The following is a 14,051-nucleotide window of genomic DNA, read 5'->3' as shown; positions in this document are numbered from 1 at the left end:
TTGCTCCAGCAATTTTTGTTTATGTTTCTGATTTTCAGCTTCCACAGTTATTTAATTTTTTTATTAATGTGGACAATTGTCCAAACATATCCTGTAGATAAACAAGCAGGACAAATCCAATTCAACCAATTCCCACCCCATCAGTCTCCTCTTAACCATCAATAAAGTAATGCCGAGTCTGGGTTCCGCCAGGACCACTCAGCTCTTGATCTCATTGCCACCTTAATTCAAACAATGGGAAAATGAGCTGAATTCCAGCAGTGAGGAGAGAGTGACTGCCATTGATATCAAGGCTACATTCAACCAAGTGTGGCATTATGGAGTCCTAACAATACTATAATCAACGGGAATTCGAAAACTATTTGCAAGTTGGAGTTATACCAGACACATAGCAACTTGGTGATGGTTGTTGGAGATCAGTCATCATCTCAGCTTCAGGACATCTCTGCAGGGGTTCCTCAGTCAAGAATCACACAACACCAAGTTCGAGTCCAACACGTTCAATTGGAAGCACAAGCTTTGGGAACGCTGCTCCTTCATCAGGAGTAGCCCCTGCACCTTACCATTCAATGGCAATCACTAAATCCTCCATTATCAACATACGGAATTTACCAGAAACTTAACTAGACTTGCCACATAAATGGAGTGACTACAAGGCAGGTCAGAGTCTAGGAATCCTGCAGTGATTCAACCAATTCCCACCCCATCTCCAGACCCTCCAAATCCTGTTCACCATCTACAAGGCACAAGTCACAAGTGTATGGAGTACTCCCCGCTTGCCTGGATGAATACAGCTCCAACAACACTTATAGAGTCGGAGAGATACAGAGGAACCTCAATTATCTGGCATTCAATTTTCTGAATATCAGGTTATCCGGCAAGGGCGCAAAGTCCCGATGCTTGGCTAAACTATGTTATCCAGCATTCAATTGTCCGGAATTCGATTAACCAAATAAAATATTCCCCGCCTGTGTCCTTCGGATAATCAAGGTTCCTCTGTATACAGCAGTAAAACACACTCTTTCGTCTAACTTGTCCATGTCAACCAGATCCCTAAATGAATCTAGTCTCATTTGCCAGCATTTGCCACACATCCCTCTAAACACTTTTTATTTATACACTCATCCAGATGCCTTTTAAGTGTTGTATTGTACCAGCCTCCACCACTTCTTCTGGAAGCTTATTCCACACACACACCACCCTCTGCATGAAAACGTTGCCCCTTAGGTCCCTTTTTAATTTTTCTCCTCTCACCTTAAACCTATGCCCTTGAGTATTGGACATTACCACTCCAGGGAAAAGACCTTGTCTATTATCCTACCCATGCCCTTCATGATGTTATAAACCTCGATAAGGTCACCCCTCAGCCTCCTATGCTCTAGGGAAAATAGCCCCAGTCTATTCAGCCTTTCCTTACAGCTGAAACCTTCCAACCTTGTCAACATGCTTGTAAATCTTTTATGAACCTTATCGAGTTTCACAATATCTTTCCTCTAGCAGGGAGACCAGAACTGGACGCAGTATTCCAATAATGGCCTAACCAATGTCCCAAGAAGCTTGACACCATCCAGGATGAAACAACCCACTTGATTGTTGTGGTTCTGCTCGCCGAGCTGGAAGTTTTTGCTGCAAACGTTTCGTTCCCTGGCTAGGGAACATCATCAGTGCTGTTGGAGCCTCATGTGAAGCGCTGCTTTGATGTTTCTTCCGGTATTAAATACCGGAAGAAACATCAAAGCAGCACTTCACACGAGGCTCCAACAGCACTGATGATGTTCCCTAGCCAGGGAACGAAATGTTTGCAGCAAAAACTTCCAGCTCGGCGAGCAGAACCACAACAACGGATAACCGAGCTACAAATCTTCAATCAGATTTTAACCACTTGATTGGCACTACATCCACAAATATTCACTCACTCCACCACCAGTGCTTTGTAGCAGCAGTGTGTACCATTTACAAGATCCACTGCAGAAGTTTACCAAGATTCCTTTGATAAAACCTTCCAAACTCCCAATCACTAATATTTAGAAGGACAAGGGCAGCAGATACTTGGGAAGTACTCATGTTCACAAGTTCGTCTCCAAATCAATAACAGAAATTGCTGGAAAAGCTGAGCAAGGCTGGCAAATTCTGTGAAGCGAAATCAGTGTTAAGGTTTCGGGTCTGGTGACTCCTCCTCAGAAGCAGCCCTGAACAGTTAACTCTGATTTCTCTTCATAAATGCTCCAGACCTTCTGGGCTTTTCCAGCAGTTTCGCTTTTAGTTTCTGATTTACAGCATCAATAGATCTTTTGGTTTTTATTTGTTCCTCTCCAAATCAGTGGCCATCTTGACCTAGAAGTGTATCTGCATTTCTCAGTGTCACTGGATCAAAATCCTGGAATTTCCATCCTCATGGAATTGTCGATTTGCCAACACGTGGACTACAGCAGTTCAAGAAGACACTTCACCACCACCATCGAAAGCACAAGTATGGACGGAGAATAAATGCTGCCCTAAACAGCAATGGCCACACTCTCCGAATGAATAAAGGAAAATCTGGAATTTTTATGGCATATCATTAATCATTTCATTGCATCTGAATTCCATAGGCTCCCATTTATTGTGAGGTCAATGGGAAACAGCAATACTGCTGTCACATGACAAAAACTTGCTGGGGCTGTGAGTCAATACCATATTAATCTGCAAGTCAATCAGTAAGGCAATCTGAGATGAGGACAGGAAACATCATGCAGTAAACCAGAAGAACTATGCCTTGAAAGGCAAGTCATCCCCAGGTAGTGCAAAGGGGCAAACTCATTCTATCAGCAAGATCATATTGCATCATTACAGAATAGTAGCCAAACTTCATTGACAAAAGTCAGAAGCTTCCAACCATCATTTTCATTGAAGGAACCAAAAAGCAATCCTTCATGTCTGATAAATGTTTATAATCCTTACTTTAACGACTGGTTAACAAGTGACTTTATTTCATGTTACTCTGCAATCCAACTTCATGTTTCCTTTCTAGAAACTATCTTTTTTCACGTGTGTGTGTTTGCATGTGCATGTATGTGCAAGTATGCATGTGTGCGTAGGACTGTGTGTGTGTGAGAGACAGAGTGAGTTTATATGCATTTGTGTATGAGAGTCTGCATGTGCATGTGTTGTCTGTGTCTGTGTGAAGAGTGACTCTGTGTGTGTGTGCCTGTGCGGGTGTGAATGTGTATATGTGTGTGTGCTGTGCCAACATGTTTAGGGAGTGGATATTTGTTACATCTCAGGATTATAAAAATCAGTAGCCCTCCCCCTCTCCCCACTCCCATTGGGGAAAAGTTCTGAGACCTACCATGGAAGCCCAAAATCTCAGTGAAAGCGAACCCATTCATTTCAATGGGAAACATAACTTCCTCGCAGCCTCCTGGTCCCTGGTTCCAGAAAATCCCCTGTACAGGGCTAATATGTTCCAGCCACGGGTAATTGAAACTACTGAAAATGATTTTGTGGATATGGGGGTCACCCTGTAACATTCATCCATTATTTTGATTTGAACCTCCAAAAGAAACCCTGTTCTTTGGCACTTTTAATATGACTTAAAAGGATTAAAACATTTTTCTCAAAAATCCATGTTGATGCAGTCAACTGAGAGGTGAGAGCTGGACTAGTTATGCCACCATCTTATCAGTCTATAATAGATATAATTTTAGAAATGGCAGCTATTTTGTGCATAGCAAGCTTCCAGCTAACTAGAATAGTCTGTTCCAATGGTTGAGGAATAAATATTTGCTAGCTCAACCAGGAGAAAAATCCCCAGGATTTTTGGATTCTTCTCTAACCTGTGCTGGTGACTTTTTAATCTCCTCTAAAGTTGAGTCGACTTAAACAACCTTAGTTTAACATCTTGTCCAAAACAAAACACCACTGAAAGGGCAGCCCTCCTTCCGCACTGCACTGAACATGTCACCCTGGATATCTGCTCTTGTCTCTGGTGTGAAACTTGGACCCACTGCCTATTGACTGAACAACAAGTATGCTAAGTGAATTGGCAAGATAATGAGATTTGGTTAGGAAGCTATACTATAGGTCCAGTGCACAGTCTTTGCTGAAGCATCAAACTATTCTGTGATCATCTGGTGTTTCTCTTCAGGATTTTTTAAGCTAGTCAACACTTCTATTTTATTCCAGACAGCCCCATTTCATTGAGGCAGAAATAAACTGCACTCTGACAGTGAGAAAATACTAGAAAGATGCAATGGAGAGAGAAGATTTTACAATCAGTTTTATAATAGTGGCTAGGCGAAAGTGAGGACTGCAGATGCTGGAGATCAGAGCTGAAAATGTGTTGCTGGAAAAGTGCAGCAGATCAGGCAGCATCCAAGGACCAGGAGAGTCGACGTTTTGGGCATGAACCTGAAGAAGGGCTCATGCCCAAAACGTCGATTCTCCTGCTCCTTGGATACTGCCTGACCTGCTGCGCTTTTCCAGCAATACATTTTCAGTTATAATAGTGGCTACCCCATGATCAAAATCGTATAAAATACAACTACCAACAGAAAGTCTGCAATTTATCCTCTAACATTATGTGATTTGTCTAATTCCAGACAGGAACACAAAAATATGTGGAAAATCTATTACTGGTCAGTTAGTGAAGGCCTGAGGAAAAGAAGGAGGGAGGGAAGGTAGAGGCATTGTTTTTGCTGACACAGTTTAGCAGCTGTCAGGAAGTAAATCTGAGGCAAACTCTGAACAACAAGAGAAAACAGAGGACAGAGAGGCCCAGAGAGAGTCACCTGGGCTAACAGCATTGGGTGGCAGGTCTGGATTGGCACTCAGTGCCAGAGATCTCAAAGTCTGATCTCAAAGAGAGATTGCAGAGACTAATCCCAGAGAGAAATCCTAAAAATCACTCCACAGGATATTCTGAAGATTGAACTCAGGGCACCATCCTGAAGTGGTTCACTTGGAATTCCCAGAGAGACAACCCAGATACAGGCCCCAGAGAATGATCCTGGGAATATCCCAGAACGATTAATTACCTATTATAAAATGGTCCTATATCTGGTCAAAATAAATGGTTGACAGTATTTGTTATGTGAGCTGAACCATGGCTTCTTGGAGAGGCAAGATTTGGCTGTGGCTATAGAACCAGTGGAATTTCCAGACATGGTGCTCTAGGCAACAAAATAGGTTGAGATTTGGAGACTACTCACATTTTTGGACACTGGCAAAACACAGAAAGACAGGCTGACCCATTGAGCTAAACCTATGTTGAACAGTTTTTAATTATAGTCAGTCAAAAACTGTGGCACTGGAAAAGCACAGCTGGTCAGGTAACATCCGTGGAGCAGGACAATTTTGAGTATAAATGCTTCATCAGGAATATGGGGGCGGAGGGATCAAAAGGGGGCTAAGAGATAAATGGGAGAAATGGGGCTGGGGGGAAAGTAGCTGGGAATGCTGGGTAGATGAAGGTGGGGCTGATAGTGATAGGTTGGTTGGGAGGGTGGAACAGCTAGGTGGGAAGGAAGATGGACAGGTAGGACTATTTAAGAGGGCTGTGCCGAATTGGAGGGTTGGATCTGGAATAAGGTTGGTGGGGAAGAAGAATGAGGAAACTGGTTAAACCGACATTGGCTCCATGTGGGTGGAGTGTCCCAAGGCGGATGATGAAGCATTCTCCCTCTAGGCGTCGGGTGGCTAGGATTTGGTGGTGGAGGAGGCCCAGGACTTGTGCGTCCTTGGCAGAGTGGGGGGCAGAGTTGATCGGCCACAGGGCGGTGAGGTTGCTTAGTGCATGTGTCTCAGAGATGATCTCTGAAATATTCTGTAAGTTGATGTCATGTCTCCCCAAAGTAGAGGAGATCACATCGAGAGCAACGGACACAGTAGATGAGGTGTTTGAAGGTGAAGGTTAATAGGGAAATCCCTGGCAATTACAGGCTAGTCAGTCTTACGTCTGTGGTCAGCAAAGTTTTGGAAAGAATTCTGAGGGATACGATTTATGACTATCTGGAAAAGCATAGTGTGGTTAAAGGCAGTCAGCGTGGCTTTGTGAGGGACAGGTCATGCCTCACACATCTTACTGAGTTCTTTGAGGAGGTGTCAAGACAGGTCAATGAAGTCAAGTCAGTGGATGTGGTGTACATGGACTTCAGCAAGGCATTTGATAAGGTTCCCCATGGTAGGCTCACTTATAAAGTCAGGAAGTATGGGATACAGGGAGATTTGGCTATCTGGATTCAGAATTGGCTGGCTGACAGAAGGCAGAGAGTGGTTGTAGATGGAAAGTATTCTGCCTGGAGGACAGTGTTGAGTGTGGTCCCACAGGACTCTGTTTAGATTAGGTTCCTTACAGTGTGGAAATAGGCCCTTCGGCCCAACCAGTCCACCCCAACCCTCAAAAGACTAACTTGCCCAGACCCATTTTCCCCTCTGACTAATGCACCTAACACTACGGGCGATTTAGCATGGCCAATTCACCTGACCTGCACACCTTTAGATTGTGGGAAGAAACCAGAGCACTGGAGGAAGCTTGTGCGGACATGGGGAGAATGTACAAACTCCACACAGACAGTTGCCCGAGGCTGGGATTGAACCTGGGACCCTGGTGCTGTGAGGCAGTAGTGCTAACCACTGTACCACCATGCCACCTGTTCTTGGGCCTCTGTTGTTTGTAGTTTTTATAAATGACTTGAATGAGGAGGTTGAGGAGTGAGTTAATAAATTTGCAGATAACACAAAGGTTGCAGGTGTCATCAATAGTATAGAGGGCTACTACAAGCTGCATCGTGACATAGACAGGATGCAGAGCTGGGCTGAGAAATGGCAGGTGGAATTCAGAGCTGAAAATGTGTTGCTGGAAAAGCGCAGCAGATCAGGCAGCATCCAAGGAACAGGAGATTCGAAGTTTCGGGCATAAGCCCTTCTTCAGGAATGAAGGTGGAATTCAACCTGGATAAATGTGAAGTGATGCGTTTTGGAAGGTCGAACACGAATGCTGAATATAGGATTAAAGACAGGATTCTTGGCAGTGTGGAGGAATAGAGGAATCTGGGTGTGCAAGTACATAGATCCCTCAAAGTTGCCACCCAAGTGGATTGGGTTGTTAAGAAAGCAAATGGTGTTTTGGTTTTCATTAACGGGGGATCAAGTTTAAGAGCGGCGAGGTTTTGCTACAGCTCTACAAGTCCCTGGTGAGACCACACTTGGAATACTGTGTCCAGTTCTGGTCGCCCTACTATAGGAAAGATACAGAGACTTTGGAGAGGGTGCAAAGAAGGTTTTCCATGATGCTACCTGGACTGGAGGGCTTGTCTTATGAAGAAAGGTTGAATAGGCTCGGACTTTTCTCTCTGGAGAGAAGGAGGAAGAGAGGAGACCTGATCGAGGTATACAAGATAATGAGAGGAATAGATAGAGTCAATAGCCAGAGACTTTTCCCCAGGGCAGGATCGACTGGTACGAGGAGTCATAGTTTGAAGATATTAGGAGGAAGGGATAAAGGAGACATCAGAGGTAGGTTCTTTATGCAGAGGGTTGTGAATGCATGAAAAGCGTTGCCAGCGGTGGTGGTGGAAGCAAAGTCATTAAGGATATTTAAGCGCCTGCTGATCTTGCACATGGATAGCAGTGAGTTGAGGGGTGCGTTAGTTAGGTTATTATATTTTGCATTAGGATTAAGCCTTGGCACAACATCGTGGGCCTAAGGGCCTGTTCTCTGCTGTACTTTTCTGTGTTCTATGTTCTACCTCATGCTACATCTTACCTCAGGTACTTGAAACATGGCACTCTTTTGGAAACATTCTACCCCCTTGTGAACTAATAGCTTATTATTAGCCCAAACACTTATATGCCTGAGGAAAGTGATTAAATATAGAATAACCAGTTGTAATAAATGTTGGGTTTGTCAGTATCACAATGTCGAGTTTCTTATGTTACAGAAGGCAACACTGACATTGCTGCATCAAGTGAAAAGCAATACTGGAAGCTATACCCTTGAGAAGGTTATGGTGAGCCATTACCTTGAACCACAGTAGTTTGGCTGTGGATATCAGGGGGAGAGTTCCAGGATTTTGATCCATCAACTGTGAAAAAACAGGCCATAACTTGCAAGGGAACTTGCAGGTGGTGATGATCCTATATATCTGCTGTTGCTGTCCTTTTAAATGGTAGAGCTTGCTCATTTGGAAGGTGCTGTCTAAGATGCCTTGGTGAGTTGCTACAGTGCGTCTTATAGTGTATCTTGCTGCACATTGGTATTACTGTGAAATAGTGAGAGAGGCAGTGAATGTTCAAGGTGGTAGATAAGTTGTCAATTAAGTGTCAATCTATGTCACTACCTTTGTCTTGGATAGTGTTGAGCTTCCCACTAGTTTGGCATCTTTTACAACTTCTTCAATTCTCTGCTCAAAGACAGGTCCAGTCCACAGATGTCACAATCTCCACCAAATATGGAGACAGGTGCTAGGTTGAAGCCACACCTTAGCAGGAGCAGGGCCCAAAGCCTGTGCTGTTGGCACCAATCTGATTCACACTGGCCCTCCAGCTAATCAGACACAGAAGGAATCTGTGTTTCTGTGGCATCATACACATTTATATGCACGTTACAGCCCAGCGTCATAGATAGGTCAAGGGTTCATCACAAGGCTGATCAAGAATTTCTCATGCTCCTAACTCACGACTTTGATGCGAGCTGGTAGGATATGTAGGGTGACAGCCAACCTACTTGACTATGTTATGGACGCACCTTCCCTGATCCTGGAATGGGACTTGAACCCAAAGATCCTGACTCAGAAATGGGGACTCTAACTTTTGTCTTTCAAGATGTTAAAAATGAAGACTGCATTAAGCTCCACCCCATCTAGTTATGGCATAAGGCTAGTGAAATGATGAATAGGTCTGAATCTCCAGGACAGACCAAAACCAATGTCCCTTCATAGCATCAATGACAATGTCTCTCACACCAAAGTAACTTACATCTAGTTACAATGTTGCTATAAACTTCATCCTGTTGGAGACAAGAGTCTTTTCTTGTTCAGGTGACCAGGTGTTTTTCCTCTACCATAGAAGTCCAAATCTTGTAGATCCCAACTTTGAAGGTAGTGGTTGTAAATCTGCCTTATAGAACATAAAATATAAAACATAGAACAGTACAGGCCCTCGACATTGTGCCGAACTTTTATCCCACTCTAAAATCAGACAAACGTATATACCCTTCATTGTACTGTCTTCCATGTGCCTATCCAAGAGTCGCTTAAATATCCCTAATGCCTCTGGCTTTACTATCACTGCTGGCAGTGCATTCCACACACACACCTCTGTGTAAATAATCTACCTCTGACATCTGCCCTAAACCTTCATATAATCACCTTAAAATTATGCCCCTTGTGATAGCCATTTCCACCATAGGAAAAGTCTCTGGCTACCCACTCTATCTATGTCTCTCATCATCTTGTACACCTCTATCAGGTCACCTCTCATCCTTCTTTGCTACAATGAGAAAAGCTCTAGTTCCCTCAACCTTTCTTCGTAAGACATGCCCTCCTGGTAAATCTCATCTGTACCCTCTGTAGAGCTTCCACATCCTTCCTATAATGAGGCAACTAGAACTGAACACAATATGGTAACCATGTTCCGCTCACTCATGCAATCTGGTGTCAGTAGTGGTCACTCCATTACAAGAACATGCTACAGCAGAATCACAAAATCACAGAATTGTTACAGTGCCATTCAGCTCATCTAGAATTAGGTTTAGAATTAGTTTTATTGTCACATGTACTGAAGTACAGAGGTACATGAGGACAGCAACAGTGTACAAAGTCACAATTTCAGGCACCATCTTAGGTACAAAAATACAAAAGTATAAAATCTTCGATAAATTTTTAAAAATGAGGAAATAAAGTCAAAGAAAATCAGCATTACACTCCTTATAAAGCTAAATACAAAAATACCTAGGTACACAATTTTAGGTATAAATGAGAAAAATTAATAAATAAAAGTAAAAGTTCATCATCGCAGTCCTAAAGTTGCAAAGCAGGGCATTTACACTTGGCTTCACATCGAGGGCGGGGGACTGCACAGGGCTTTACCTCAACACCAAGAGTCTGTGCTGGGCTTCCTCAAGGCCAGGGGTTCGTGGGTCGGTGCTGGGCTTCCTCAAGGCCAAGGATCTGCAGGTCCGTGCTGGTCTTCCTCAAGGCTAGGGGTCTGCGGGACCGTGCTGGTCTTCCTCAAGGCTAGGGGTCTGCGGGACCGTGCTGGTCGGTGTTGGTGGCTTTTAGAATGGAATAGAAAACAGGAAGAGAATAGTAATTTATTGTCACTGGTACTTTTACAAAACCTACAGTGAAAAGTGATAAAGTTACTATATGCTGACACTTCCATTAATGACAAAAATTAGACATTAAAAAAATTAAACATGAAGACAAAATCCATCTTTGAAGAAAATACAGGGCTCACATTCTCCATTGAGCTGACATCAAGGGCCATTGAAATTTCGGGCTAGATCATCACGCTGATGAAACCTCTGAAATAGACCACCACTTTGCTGGACTCACCAGGACGCAATTGCAATGACAACGAGGAATGGACCACACTGCGGTCGTCACTATAGCTGCCTCCCGAAATACCGTCCCACCACCATCCGGCCGACTCTGTCGCAGCCTCCCGAAATACCCTCACTGCCATCCGACCGACTCTGCTGCCATTGCCAGACCTTGGGCCCACAAGGTGATGTCACTAAATCTGCCTCTGAAGCTGCCACTAATGCCAATAGTCTCCCTCCAGATAATGCTCTTCACCAGCTATTCCCCAGAAGGTAAGTAGAAGCAAACATTCAAAGAAAAATAAAGGAAGAAGAAAATAGAAAAGAAGGTGACTGAGGTGTCAGTGGGGGAGCACTTTGGGGCCAGCGATCATAATTCTATTTGTTTTAAAATAGTGATGGAAAAGGATAGACCAGATCTAAAAGTTGAAGATCTAAATTGGCAAAAGGCCAATTTTGACGGTATTAGGCAAGAACTTTCATAAGCAGGTGTTCGCAGGTAAAGGGACGGCTGGAAAACGGGAAGCCTTCAGAAATGAGATAATAAGAATCCAGAGAAAGTATATTCCTGTCAGGGTGAAAGGGAAGGCTGATAGGTATAGGGAATACTGGATGACTAAAGAAATTGAGGGTTTGGTTAAGAAAAAGAAGGAAGCATATGTCAGGTACAGACAGGATAGATCGAGTGAATCCTTAGAAGAGTATAAAGAAAGTAGGAGTTTATTTAAGAGGGAAATCAGGAGGGCAAAATGGGGCCATGAGATAGCTTTGGCAAATAGAATTAAGGAGAATCCAAAGGGGTTTTACAAATATATTAAGGACAAAAGGGTAATTAGGGAGAGAATAGGGCCCCTCAGAAATCAGCAAGGTGGCCTTTGTGAGGAGCCACAGAAAATGGGGGAAATACTAAATGAATATTTTGCATCAGTATTTACTGTGGAAAAGGATATGGAAGATATAGACTGTAGGGAAATAGATGGTGACATCTTGTAAAATGTCCAGATTAAAAAGGAGGAAGTGCTGGATGTCTTGAAATGGTTAAAGGTGGATAATTCCCCAGGACCTGATCAGGTGTACCTGAGAACTCTGTAGGAAGCTAAAGAAGTGATTGCTGGGCCTCTTGCTGAGATATTTGTATCATCGATTGTCACAGTTGAGGTGCCGGAAGACTGGAGGTTGGCAAACGTGGTGCCACTGTTTAAGAAGGGTGGTGAAGACAAGCCAGGGAACTATAGACCAGTGAGCCTGACCTCGGTGGTGGGCAAGTTGTTGGATGGAATCCTGAGGGACAAGATGTACATGTATTTGGAAAGGCAAGGACTGATTCGGGATAGTCAACATGGCTTTGTGCGTGGGGAATCATGTCTCACAAACTTGAATGAGTTTTTTGATGAAGTAACAAAGAAGATTGATGAGGGCAGAGCAGTAAATGTGATCTATATGGACTTCAGTAAGGCGTTTGACAAGGTTCCCCATGGGAGACTGATAAGCAAGGTTAGATCTCATGGAATACAGGGAGAACTAGCCATTTGGATACAGGTAGAAGACAGAGGGTGGTGGTGGAGGGTTGTTTTTCAGACTGGAGGCCTGTGACCAGTGGAGTGCCACAAGGATTGGTGCTGGGCCCTCTACTTTTTGTCATTTACAGAAATGATGTGGATGTGAGCATAAGAGGTACAGTTGGTAAGTTTGCAGATGACACCAAAATTGGAGATGTCATGGACAGCGAAGAGGTTTACCTCAGATTACAACAGGATCTGGACCAGATGGGCCAATGGGCTGAGAAGTGGCAGATGGGGTTTAATTTAGATAAATGGGAGGTGCTGCATTTTGGGAAAGCAAATCTTAGCAGAACTTATACACTAAATGGTAAGGTCCGAGGGAGTGTTGCTGAACAAAGAAACCTTAGAGTGCAGGTTCATAGCTCCTTGAAAGTGGAGTCGCAGTGATATCTGGATAGTGAAGAAGGTGTTTGTCAGTCAGAGTATTGAGTACAGGAGTTGGGAGGTCATGTTACGGCTGTACAGGACATTGATTAGGCCACTGTTGGAGTATTGCATGCAATTCTGGTCTCCTTCCTATCGGAAAGATGTTGTGAAACTTGGAAGGGTTCAGAAAGGATTTACAAGGATGTTGCCAGGGTTGGAGGATCTGAGCTACAGGGAGAGGCTGAACAGGCTGGGGCTGTTTTCTCTGGAGTGTCAGAGGCTGAGGGGTGACCTTATAGAGGTTTACAAAATTATGAGGGGCATGGATAGGATTGAGGGCATAGGTTTAGGGTGAGAGGGGAAAGATATAAAAGAGACCTAAGGGACAACTTTTTCACGCAGAGTGTGGTACATGTATGGAATGAGCTGCCAGAGAATGTGGTGGAGGCTGGTACGATTGCAAAATTTAAGAGGTGTTTGGATGGGTATATGAATAGGAAGGGTTTGGAAGGGTATGGGCCGGGTACTGGCAGGTGGGACTAGATTGGGTTGGGATATCTGGTTGTCATGGACAGGTTGGACCGAAGGGTCTGTTTCCATGCTGTACATCTCTATGACTCTATGACTTTAAAAGCAGCAGAGCAAATGTGCCCTGGCCCAACAGTTTTTTTCATGTGGTTAGCACAGCTCGCTAATGGAAACAATCCCTGTGGGGTGAGTTATAATCTTGTCCTGTTTTGAAGCGACGGCACAATCAGTTGCAGGTACAGTGGCGATGGTAACCTGCAGCCCCATACATGTTTCTTTTCATTCACAGGATGTGGGTGAAGCTGGCTAGGTGAGAATATATTGCCGAGGGGGTAGTTAAGAGTCAACTACACTGCTGTAGGTCTGGAGTCACCTGTCAGCCAGACCGGATAAGGATGGTTTCCTTTCCTGAAGGACCAGCTAGAATTTTCCAACAATCAATAACTGTTTCATAGTCAACATCAGACTCCTAATTCCTCATTTTTTATTGAATTGAAATCCCACTATCTGCCACTATCTGCCATTCAAGCCCATGTCCCCAGAAAATTTAAAGAACTGCATGTGCTGGACATCAGAACGAGAAGCGTTAACTCTGTTTCTCGCTCCACAGATGTTGCCAAACCCGCTGAGTTTTTCCAGAAATTTCTGTTTCGTCATCAGAACATTACTCGGGTGCCTGGATTAATGGTTTAATGATAATATTAGAATGCCTTGAACAATTACTAAAGAAAATAATCCAGTCAGTCAGTCCCAGCTAATGGATCTTTTCAAATCTGTACATCATATTCACCTGAGCTGTGGCAATAAACAGTTTAAAATTTGCATTTCACCTTAGATGTTACTTCTAGTGCGTATCATTCAAAGCTACCATGAAAAATATTTTTAAATCACATTTACTTCATGATTATTTTAATCATTTAAGTCCTGAGTTTGAGACATTGTAAAACTGATCACATTTTACAAGCTCCTGGATATTGGCTTTTTGTTCAAGTTCGGCAGCATTTGAAAATCAATTGGTGACGTGATACTGCCATCTGATGGTATTTGTTATTATATCCCAAACTGCTGCAATG

The sequence above is a fragment of the Hemiscyllium ocellatum genome, chromosome 37 (assembly GCF_020745735.1).
Source record: "Hemiscyllium ocellatum isolate sHemOce1 chromosome 37, sHemOce1.pat.X.cur, whole genome shotgun sequence".
In the NCBI taxonomy this organism is placed as follows: Eukaryota; Metazoa; Chordata; class Chondrichthyes; order Orectolobiformes; family Hemiscylliidae; genus Hemiscyllium; species Hemiscyllium ocellatum.
The sequence above is the reverse complement of the archived record's forward strand: the minus strand, read 5'-3'. Positions refer to the sequence as shown.